Source organism: Bufo bufo, chromosome 9, assembly GCF_905171765.1.
Source record: "Bufo bufo chromosome 9, aBufBuf1.1, whole genome shotgun sequence".
NCBI lineage: Eukaryota > Metazoa > Chordata > Amphibia > Anura > Bufonidae > Bufo > Bufo bufo.
Window position 1 is genome coordinate 32,707,520 of NC_053397.1, and position 12,675 is coordinate 32,720,194.

A 12,675-nucleotide genomic window follows, 5' to 3' on the forward strand; every position below is an offset into this window, starting at 1 on the left:
CTCTTTACAGGGTATTTCAGGTGTGCTATAGCCTCACGTATTTATATGCCTTATCAGGCACTTGGTGTTGTGATTTTTAAGTGTTTTTAAATATTAGTGGTTTGCTATATGCTAATAAATACTACCAATACCAATAAATTCAATCAATACAATTTTAATCATTGTTTCTTTGGTGTGCTCCATTTGTACATGTGTGCTGTGGTCCAGAATATATTGTAACAACTCTATTGACCAGTGGACTGGAATCTTTTAAAGGTTTTATGTATTTAGTCTATAGTCAAATAAAAAAAAAAACATTAAAAGCTCCTCTAAAATGTTAAACAAAATGTTGATTTAAGTAATTTAATTTTCTTGTAGAACATTCCCTTTAAAAGAAATCTACATCAGGAAAGGGCAATAATAGTGGGCAAAAGACGTTTCTTCTCTTGTTGGGACAGACCTTCACAGGTGAAGAACTCTTGCTAATGAGACATAGGATCAAGTAACCTTTTACAGTTTTGAAATGTATGTGGGACTATGCTGCGAGAGATTAAAGGGGTTCTCCAGTTTTATAATTACACTTTTTAAATCTGCCCAGAGTACTCAAGACATTGAATATTTTTGCCTCATATGTGTGTTTTTTGGGGTCAGCACTTTCCTTCCCCTGTTCTCAGCATCACTGCACTCCGGCAGGATATTTACATGCATAAGTTCCTTTCATTTATCAACTTCCTGCCAGGTTTTCTAACCAAATCCAGCTGTCACGAACGTTCCCGTGCCAGATGCCAGGAGATCAGTAAGACTGGCAACACCTGGTTTGATCTGACAGGTTCCTTATGGATCAATTTGTGTCTGTGTTGTTTCTGGTAATTTTCAAACCCCATGCCGTGCGGTTTACAGCTTAAATCTTTGTGGATTGCTGGTGTTTTGATCTCGTTGGAGTTCCTGTGCTTTCATAGCTATTTGAAGTTAAATGTCTTCTTCCCCTATTGTTTATTGCTGGGGTTTTCTTGTGTTGCTCTTTTCCCTGCCATTTGTGTTCAGGCCTGAGGGAGACTCCTGTTCGTCCTACCCTTTGGAGGAACAGGTTTTCTCTTGTCCTGACTTTAGTACCAGGGTACTACAGGGAGAGTTAGGACTTTATGTTCCTGTGTATGAACTCACCTACCTCTGGGGTAAGTTCATACTGGCAGTCAGTCAAGACTTTGATTAGGATATCTCTAGGAGGTGACCTGCTCCTTTCCCTAGTTTCCAGGCCCTTCCCCCACCCCCTCACACCGAAGCGGGACATTATAAACCACCAAAACTGTCTTTTTTTTTGCTTGTGTCAGTACAGCCATGGATCCTATAGCTGCACTGGCCAAACAGCTGCAGGGGCTGTCTTTGGAGGGAGCTGACCTCCGTATGACCGTCTCGCATATTCTGACACCACAGGCTGCTGGTCCTAGTGGTGTTTACCAGGCCTGTCCTAAACCAAAAGTGGCCCTCCCGGACAGATTCTCTGGGGGAAGTGATAATTTTATTTTGTTCAGAGAGGCGTGCAAATTGTATTTTAAGCTACATCCACACTGATCTGGGGATGATAGTCAGAGAGTTGGTGTGGTTATTTCATTACTTAACCTCTTACGGCACAGGGCATACCTGTACGCCCTGATGTCCGAGTCCTTAAGGTCGGTCCTGGGTGCCCTGATGTCACCCGTAAAAGAAGGGGTACTGTCATGAACGTTCCCGTGACAGGTGCCAGGAGATCAGTGAGACTGGCAACACGAGGTTTGATCTATTCGTATCTGTGTTGTTTTTGGCAATTCCCACACCCCTTGCCTCAGGTGTTACTTATGTGGTCATTTTACCTTCCCTATTTATTGTGGCTTCTCCCACCATGCTGTGCGGTTTATAGCTTCAGTCTTTGTGGATTGCTGGTGTTTGGATCTCGGTGGAGTTCCTGTGCTTCCATAGCTAATTGAAGTTAAGTGTCTTCTTCCCCTATTGTTTATTGTTGGGGTTTTCTTGTGTTGCTCTTTTCCGTGCCATTTGTGTTTAGGCCTGAGGGAGTCTCCTGTTCGTCCTACCCTTTGGAAGAACAGGTTGTTTCTTGTCCTGACATTAGTATCAGGGTACTACAGGGAGGGTTAGGACTTTAGGTTCTTGTGTATGAACTCACCTACCTCTGGAGTCAGTTCATACTGGCAGTCAGTCAGGACTTTGATTAGGGTATCTCTAGGAGGTGACCTGCTCATTCCCCTAGTTTCCAGGCCTTTTCTCCTCACCTCTTTCCCTCCTATGGTCGGTGTGGGTTTCCCCCACACACACCGAAGCGTGAAACCAGCATGCTTTGCTCTATAATATTTCACAGGACTTGCTCTGCCTGCCACACTGTTCCTTCTTTCAGTAGTCATGTTCCGCACCCCTCCCTTCTTCATGTTAGCAATGTGGAGTAAGTCTGGTGAAACATTATAGAGCAAAACATGCTGGGTTTGATTAAAAATCTCAGCAGGAAGTTGATCATAACAGGAAGTTCTGCATGTAAACATTCTATCAGCGAGCAATAATGCTGAGAACAGGGGAAATATTTTAGAGGATGTTTTCTATCTGTGTAGTTACTCCACTTTATAACAATTATTATAATAAAGTAATCCATATAGATTATTTATTGCTTGGTCACTGGTTGTCCTAAGAAGTATGTTCTCCATTAGTTTAGATTTCCACTGGTTGTCATCTTCTCATTAGCTTTAAACTTTTGCCTCCATTTCCAAAACAACTAATGCAACTCGTCATCTGCTGAGCAGCTTGTCGGCAATGCAGTCAGGTCAAGTGTCCCATTAGAGTAGTGTGCAGGTTGTTTTTCTTCCGTAGCATTTCCCATTTTCACTGTTCCTAGATAAATCAAGCAGATCCAATTTGTTGCATGTTTCAGAGACAACATCTGGAGCACTCAGGTGGTTCATCTGCTTCATATTTATGCTAAATTCTTTCGCTTATCAGACTTGTCATCGGAAATAGTACCTTGTAGAGTAAACACATGGTAATCAGTTTGAACGAGGAGAAACCTTCTGCTCAGCTTCTTGTGGCTTGAATGCATCCCACACAACTAAGCTAATGTTATGTAAATGTACAATCCAGAACTGTTTTGTAATCACGCCTAGGACAATTTTGTAAGAAAAGGCTATTATCAACATTATAGATATAGTAATAACAAAAACAACTCACAACTTGACTTTGGCTCATTATGTGGTATTGTAATGTAATGTTAGATTTCAGTGAAAAAGTTACATAGACTGAAGATGACTATTGATTGAAAATAATAATCATAATTTCTCAGGAATTTTTTTTTTTATCAGCCAACCAATCAGAAGTCAGTAAAGAAGAGAGAAAAATGCTACACTCTCATTTCGACAACCCCAGTTTATTTGTACATGGATGACATACAAATTGGCCACCCTCTTGGAACCCCTCTTTATAAGCCAGAGCAGAGAGAAATTATATATGAATGGCTCCTGCTATGGAGTACTTACACCATCCATGTTGTGGATACAATGATAGTTTTACTGGACCCACTGTGCCAACTAAATGGTTTGGCTGTGGGTAGAGATGGGCGAATTTTTTAAAAGTTCGATTCGGCTGATTCGCCGAATAAAGAAATAAAATTTGCTTCATGACGAATTACTTCGTCATCAAGCAAATTTTTTTGTAAGTAGTGGGTACAATGACAGGGAACTGCGATAGCGCCGCCCCTTGTCATTGTACCCCTCAGATACTGCGTTCATACATGATTGCGGCATCTGAGTGTAAAAACAGTGTGAAATCAAACTTACCATGTCCATTTGCCGGCTGCCGCCATCTTGCTTTAAGATCTGGAGCGAAATCTCGCACAGAGCGAGATTACGTCATCACGCCGGCCAACGTGGTACACAGGATTTCGGCTGAGATCTTCAATCAAAATGTAAGGAGGTAAGAATGATTTTTTTGTTTTTTATACTATTTCAGGTTAAATCGATTTGCTTAGGGCTCTTTCACACTTGCGTTCTTGTCTTCCGGCATAGAGTTCCGTCGTCGGGGCTCTATGCCGGAAGAATCCTGATCAGGATTATCCTAATGCATTCTGAATGGAGAGAAATCCGTTCAGGATGCATCAGGATGCATCAGGATGTCTTCAGTTCCGGAACGGAACGTTTTTTGGCCGGAGAAAATACCGCAGCATGCTGCGCTTTTTGCTCCGGCCAAAAATCCGGAACACTTGCCGTAAGGCCGGATCCGGAATTAATGCCCATTGAAAGGCATTGATCCGGATCCGGCCTTAAGCTAAACGTCGTTTCGGCGCATTGCCGGAGCCGACATTTAGCTTTTTCAGAGTGGTTACCATGGCTGCCGGGACGCTAAAGTCCTGGCAGCCATGGTAAAGTGTAGTGGGGAGCAGGGAAGCAGTATACTTACCGTCCGTGCGGTTCCCCGGGCGCTTCAGAGTGACGTCAGGGCGCCCCAAGCGCATGGATCACGTGATCGTGCTCTGATGTCATTCTGGAGCGCCCCGGGAGCTGCACGGACTGTAAGTATACTGCTCCCCCGCTCCCCGCTCCTACTATGGCAACTAGGACTTTAATAGCGTCCTGGGTGCCATAGTAACACTGAACGCATTTGGAAGACGGTTCCGTCTTCAAATGCTTTCAGTACACTTGCGTTTTTCCGGATCCGGCGTGTAATTCCGGCAAGTGGAGTACACGCCGGATCCGGACAACGCAAGTGTGAAAGAGGCCTTACACGAAGCATGAGGAAATTTGGCTTTGAGGCAAATCAAATTTATCCTGAAATTCAGATCAAATTCCACTTAATAAAGGATTTCACTTAATAGGATAAACCTAAGGGTGCTGTTCCCTGGTTTTCATCCTTTAAATCTTATATAGGGATCTGGACTTTATTGCAGAAAATCATCCAGGGTGCTACCTCCTGAAGTAATGGCAGTGTAACTGGAAGCTGACCCACAGAGGTGTCAGGCATAATACATAGTTAGGAGACAAGCCAAGGTCAGGGCTGGTGGCTAGGAGTGGAGTCAGAGCCGACTATCAGGCAGAAGTTTGGCACATAGGTAGTCAGACATAAAATAACATCTTAGCTGATAACTATAGACTAGGTACCCTAAAGCTCAGGCATTCTCCTCCTGGGGAAGATGCTTTAAGTACTCATAGACTGCTAGTCATTGGCTGGGGAAGAATTTGGACATGTGTGCTCACTCAGAGTCTCTTCATGGGCCAGTCTGTGCATCCAAACTCTTCCCCAGTGCCCTAAGGAAAAGGCTGGGAGGTCTTAGTAACAGGATGTTTGGGGTGCTCTTGATGTTGGGGGCTTGCAATGGTCAGTGTAAGGTGTTGTAGGAGTCAGGGAACTAGGCCAGAGGTAAAAGAATAAAAGTGTCTTTTAATATAGTTGTAGTACATCCAACAATAATCTGAAAATTCTTTTTCCAGATGGCGAGGTATAAAGGCTGGCACAATGGCAGATAATGACAGTTTTGGTATGCTATCTTGCTAAAGTCTCTCTCTAGAATCTCTGGATAGCAAGTGCAGTCTTTCAATTGTGGCAGGAGTGTCCACTGCACGATACAGGTTTTAGAGACACTTGTGGCCAGGTGTATTAATGGTGACTGGTGCATTAATGGTAATCCCTCACAAGCAGCAAAGTTTGGTTAGCTGTAGTAACAGGTTACATTGCTGACTCTGATTCTTGAACATACAGATTCAACGTTTTTCTTTCTTCCTCTCTTTCTTGCTGTAACAGAAGCAGTAAAATCCACAGAGATCGGTTAGTCCATGGATCCTGAGACCTAAGGAAAAGAAGCACACGGACTTGCTTCTTCCCTCCTTGTACATAGTCAAGAAACCCCACCTCCCCCCCCCCCCCCCCCCCGCATGGAAGTACAGTTGTGTTCAAAATTATTCAACCCCCACTGAAATTGAGTGTTTTGGCCAGTTTGACATTGATTTTGATCATTTCAGTCATCTTGTTTACAATTAAATCAAAGAGGCACTTGTAAGTCAGACAAATATAACATAACATTTATAATGAAATAACCACAGATGTCTTTTCTGTGCTCACATCATTATCAGTTTTATTCAACCCCCAAGTGACATTCAATCTTAGTACTTAGTACAACATCCTTTTCCAGTTATAACAGCTTTTAAACGTGAAGCATAGCTTGACACAAGTGTCTTGCAGTGATCTACGGGTATCTTCGCCCATTCTTCATGGGCAAAAGCCTCCAGTTCAGTCACATTCTTAGGCTTGCGCGCTGCAACTGCTTTCTTTAAGTCCCACCAGAGGTTCTCAATCGGATTTAAGTCTGGTGACTGCGATGGCCACTTCAAAATGTTCCAGCCTTTAATCTGCAACCATGCTCTAGTGGACTTGGAGGTATGCTTGGGATCATTGTCCTGTTGAAAGGTCCAACGTCTCCCAAGCCTCAGGTTTGTGACGGACTGCATCACATTTTCATCCAATATCTCCTGGCACTGAAGAGAATTCATGGTACCTTGCACACGCTGAAGCTTCCCTGTACCTGTAGAAGCAAAACAGCCCCAAAGCATGATTGACCCCCCACCATGCTTCACAGTAGGCAAGGTGTTCTTTTCTTCATAGGCCTTGTTCTTCCTCCTCCAAACATAGCGTTGATCCATGGGCCCAAACAGTTCTACAGGGTGGGCCATTTATATGGATACACCTTAATAAAATGGGAATGGTTGGTGATATTAACTTCCTGTTTGTGGCACATTAGTATATGTGAGGGGGGAAACTTTTCAAGAAGGATGGTGACCATGGTGGCCATTTTGAAGTCGGCCATTTTGAATTCAACTTTTGTTTCTTCAATAGGAAGAGGGTCATGTGACACATCAAACTTATTGGGAACTTCACAAGAAAAACAATGGTGTGCTTGGTTTTAACGTAACTTTATTCTTTCATGAGTTATTTACAAGTTTCTGACCCCTTATAAAATGTGTTCAATGTGCTGCCCATTGTGTTGGATTGTCAATGCAACCCTCTTCTCCCATTCTTCACACACTGATAGCAACACCGCCGGAGAAATGCTAGCACAGGCTTCCAGTATCCGTAGTTTCAGGTGCTGCACATCTTGTATCTTCACAGCATAGACAATTGCCTTCAGATGACCCCAAAGATAAAAGTCTAAGGGGGTCAGATCGGGAGACCTTGGGGGCCATTCAACTAATTAGATTCTAATTAGAAGCCACAGTCCGCAAGATCACATAGAACTTAATGGCCCAGATTTATTAATACTATAAAAGGTTATAGATTTATCACAGGGGCTCAGGCTTAATAAAAAATGTGGTGCAAGGAACCTTTGTCTTGCTCTATATCAACTATTGATTGGCTTTGTTTTAGATAGAATTTTACTCCAACTGCAACTGTGGCGGAAAATTTTGGATCTTAGGCCATGCCCCTTCCCTGCAAAGCCTCACCATTTTTCTGCCAAGCCCCGCCTCCTTGCCGAACAAGTTGGGAAAAAGTGCAGAAATCCTTGGTGAGCCAATTATTTTTTTTTTATTTCGCCCCTTTTTAGACAATTTCTAGGCACAGAGACAATGTACCAGTGGCAGGTAATATTTTATATTAGTTCCACACTCCAACTAAATCTTTAGTTTATTTTCGGCCATGGCTACAGTACATCATTTCTACCTCCTGTTTTTAATTAATTTTTCACTTGGTTATGTAAAGAACAACACAGCAGATAGAGTGAAGCAGTTGTGTTAATGACATCCTTAATTTAAAACTCTCTGCAAAGTATCACGTTTACCTCTTCATCTGATTCCATTAATGACGAGAGTACAAGTGCTCAAAATAATAACAAAAAACAAAGACGGCAAATTGCGTACAATATGGCACTTATGAAAAAATGATGGCACTTTCCATTTCTTTCACTTCAGTATCTTGTTGTATTTACCATTATGTAAGGCTCCATTCACACGTCCGTGGTGTGTTGCGGACCCGCAAATTGCGGATCTGCAACCCACCCGCCCGGCACCCCTATAGAAATGCCTATTCTTGTCCGCAAGCTGCGGACAAGAATAGGACATGTTCTATCTTTTGCGGAGCTGCGGACCCGAAGATCGGGGCCGCTCTCCGCAAATGCGGATGCTGACAGCACACTGTGTGCTGTCCGCATCCATTCCGTCCCCATAGAAAATTAATGGGTCCGCACCCGTTCCACAAAATTGCAGAACGGATGCGGACCCATTTGCGGACGTGTGAATGGAGCCTAACATTGCATTGCAGAAGATTCCATCAGCTATCAATCTGTTTATAGACATAATACGGCTTTTATTGCACTTATCAATTCTGCATGTAAAAGTGATTGCTTGAAAAGTAACCAGAGCATTGTGGGAAGGGAATAGATAGAATAATAATATATTTTAATAACATTAAATATATTTTTCAAACGTGCTAACACAGAATCTTATTTTTTTTCTTGCGGTTTCGGAATCTGCAGCTAGGGTATAAAATACAAGACACAGAATTAGCTGTGAAATTGTCATGTTAGGGAGTTGTTATTTTGAATTGACCAGGACTAGAACTCTAAACCTGGAAGAGGCCAGCAATGCCTGTAGGTCTACCCTGGAATATGCAGAGCCTCGACCTTGGCAGTTTTCTGGTATTAAAAGGAGTTGTCGCATTAAGACAAATTATCCCCTATCCTGTAGGGATGTGTCTGATTAACAAAGCTTTCTTTTAAAGTGGTACTTCCACAGTATATGACAAATAAGTTCATTAGGTGAGGGTCCCTGCTTCTATCTCAAGAATGGGACCATTTCTTGCAGCCGCTTTCCATGAAGAGGTAGCCGAATATGCGTGGTTCTCTAATCACTGTTGCAGCATTTCCAAAAATAGCGGAGCATGATTAGACCCATTCTCGAGATAGGAGCGTCTCCTAGGGATGGGACTTACACTTATCTGACATAGACATATTTCATAGATATGCCATAAGTGTTCTGATGTACCCTTTTAAAGGGTTATTCCATGACTTATGTAAAAAATTAAAATCAGACATCATATAGATCATGGCAATCCATGGCAAACCAGCCGTGTACCTCACATGGATCCAGAGATCTCCTCATTCATTATTCTGCTAGATTTATATCAAGTTGGCAGCTCAAGGGGCGTGTCTTTTCTGCTGCAGCTCAGGGGGCGTGTCCATGCTCTCCCTATCACAGCTCAGAGGGCGTGTCTCAGCTCTCCCTATCACAGCTCAGGAGGCAGTTGAAAGATGAAATTGAGCATCTTAGTGACCAGGTCAAAGAAATAAGAAAAATTGCAAACAGCAGGTGGCGCTATTCAGATACATTTTTTTTTATAACTCAGTGGCTATTGTAAATTTTTTATTACGTGCAATTACAAAATAATTCAGATCCAGGTGCTGGTTTGAAAACTGTAGAATATTTTTCATGGGACAACCCCTTTAAGTATATTATTAAGAAAATGGCTCCTGTGAGTAAAATTATCACATATGCCACTGCCAAACAAACAAGACAAACAAAACAAACAAGACAAACAAGAAAAAGTCCATTCATTCATTTCTTTCAGCCAGCACCCACAATTATAATTTCTGGGCAGCAGACATCCTGTCTATGTTTTTTTTATTTTCTGTTTTGCTGTTTCTTTGATAACGTGTATTACAAAAATGTGCTCATTGCATTTTGTTCCTGCTGTTATTTTAGTTTAAAAACTTTTAAAAATATGAATTGTTATGCTTACAAGGTTAGGGTACTTTTATTCTTAATCTTTTATACATACCTATGGTATATGTGTTCCAGAAATAATATTTAAACAACCCACCTAATATTAGATAGGTCTGACCTGTCAAGGCATTAACTCACAAGACCACTCAAGGTGTCCTGTGGTAAATGGCACCAAGGCGTTAAATCCTTTAAGTCTTCTAAGTTGTGAGGTGCGCCTCCATGGTTTGGATGTGTTCTTCTAGCTCATTTTCCTCAAACAATTCCATAGCAATTATTGCAGTGTGACAGGGTACATTACCTTTGCCTGCTCATTGGCACTTTTGGTGGTGGATAGGGGTCCTGTCCCTTTTTTATAATAGCCAGATGTAACTTTTTCAGTAGTTTGCACTACAATAGCTCTTCTGTGGGACCAACCTGACAGGCTTGCCTTTGCTTCCCATGTGCAATAAGGAGCCTTGGACCCTCATGAGTCTGGTGCCAGATCACCGTATGTCCTTCTTTGGACCACTTTTGGCAGATATTGACGACTATTGACCACTCATATAATGAGCACCCCAGAAGAAATGTTTTTTTTGGAAATACTCTAACCCAGTTGTCCACCACAATTTGGCCCAAAGTCATTTGTTGAGATCCTTACACCTGCCCATCACTGATAGCATTGCTCTCCTCCATTGGACCAGGTTCTGAGTTTGAAATCCTGGAGAAATATGTTCAGTAGAGCCCCTCCCACAATGACAGAGAAGCGACAGGATCCCAATGTCCTGTACAGGTAATCAGAAGTGTCCTATGTAGTTTTTCCTGAGTAGGACATACAATGGAAATGCAATATGGACTGCAGAGGACCCTTAGTCCTTCAGTGGGCCCACAAAACCTTGCCAAATGCTGATGATGGCCATTCAGTTTACTGTACTCTATAAGGTTTCTGTCAGAAACCTACCCAGCCACGTTCCAGTGCACGGCTGTTCCAGAAGGGATGCCATGCTGAACAGCAAGCTCTGGCTGGCTTGTCTATCAGTGAGTTTTGTCGCTGGGCTAATCATGTCCCTGGCTGAGCATACAATCCCAGAGCTAGGCAGGGAGATTTAAGTCAGGCATATACTGCTTTTCAGTGCCTTTGATTTTTTTATTCCTGGCTCCTGTTTGCTGTTTGTGTTCAGAACAGGGCTGCATTTCATTTGGACCTGCTTGTGTATTGACCTTGGTTCAATTCTGGATGAACCCCTTGTCTACTGATTAGGCTTGTACTGATTCTCCTGGCTTTTGCTCCTTGGCTTGTTTCTAGTTTAACATCTTGTCTACTGTTTTGGCTTATACTGACTCCTGGATTAAACTCTGACTTGTTCTACCCTACTGCTATTCATTGGCATCTGATAAGTCTAATACAGTACCTGTGATCTTGCACCTGCTTTCTTCTGTGTTAGTCTGCAGATGTAACCTGAGTCTCTAGTAGCCATGCCCATCTGTCATTGCGGCAGGCTCTGATGAACACCTAAAGGTTGCCTTAGATCTACTAACTGGAGTGGTAAAGGAAGGCAGTAGATTAGGAGTTTGCTGGCAGTGGTCCCTGACGAGGATCCGGTATTTTGTTTTCACCTCTATATTAATAATAATTTCAAGGTCCCAAAAGGGACAATGGAGGAAAGGCTGGTATGCATACTGCAAAAAAGAAAAGGAGAATTTTGCAACAAGAACCAGACTTGAAGGATCGTTTAAGAACTTGAATCTTTATTCCAAAAAGTAAAATGTTTTGGGGTTTAAACCATTTCTTCAGACAATCCATGAACATAAATGAACAGGTGAAAAGAGCAGGAGTGTTGTGCTCAAAACACTGGTCATGATCAGCCCTATGTTATTTTAAATCAAATTAAATGCGTTCATACATATTCCATGCCATTGTACTTCCTATTAGACCCGTGGTGCCCAATCATCAGTCAAATGAAAATAAGCAAATAACGCCATATCAGCATGGCTTCATGAGGGATCGGTCATGTCAAACTAATTTAATCAGTTTCTATGAGGAGGTAAGTTCTAGACTTGACAGCGGCGAATCAATGGATGTCGTAAATCTGGACTTCTCTAAACCATTTGACACTGTACCACATAAAAGGTTAGTATATAAAATGAGAAGGCTTGCACAGTGAAATAATTTATTTTGCAGCTGACACTAAACTGTGTAAAGTAATTAACCCGGAAGAGGACAGTATACTGCTACAGATAGATCTGGATAGATTGGAGGCTTGGGCAGAGAACAGTGATGAGCGGCAGGGCCAATATTCAAATTTAATATATTTAGCGAATTTTTGGGCGAAAATATTTGTCATATATTCCTGAATTCGAGAATTTGTGATCTCCAGTCATTATTTTTTTCAATGCAAAAATCCGCAATTGGAAAATTCGCGATACAAATTTGCGATATGAAAATTTGCAATCAACACTACTCCTAAAGTCAAAGATATTGTAGCCTTCTAATTGGCCCACAAGCAAGAAGCAGTGAGGAATCATGGGTACTGATGAAAAAAATTCTAGAATATTTAAGATTACGAAGATATAACACTATATTCTAGATATTCGCAAATTCTCGACATGCCAATATTCGCGATAAAAATTTGCAATTAGAATATTCGCTATTAACACTGACAAATGTAAGGTTATGCACATGGGAAGGAATAATGCAAGTCACCAGTACATACTAAATGGTAAAACACTGGGTTAGGCCTCATGCACACAACAGTTTTTTTTTGTGGTCCGCAAATTGGGGATCTATTGTTCCGTTGTCCGTTGCCGTTTTTGTTTCCGTTGTGTTTCCGTGTACCTTCCGTTTTTTTAGGCGGAACGCCCCAAAAAAAAGAAGGTAAAAAAAGTAACATTTTAATATCCCCACCCAGGATACTGGTATATATGCTGGTCACCAGGCAACTGATTCTACAAAAACGGATGGAGACGTGGATGAAATACGGTT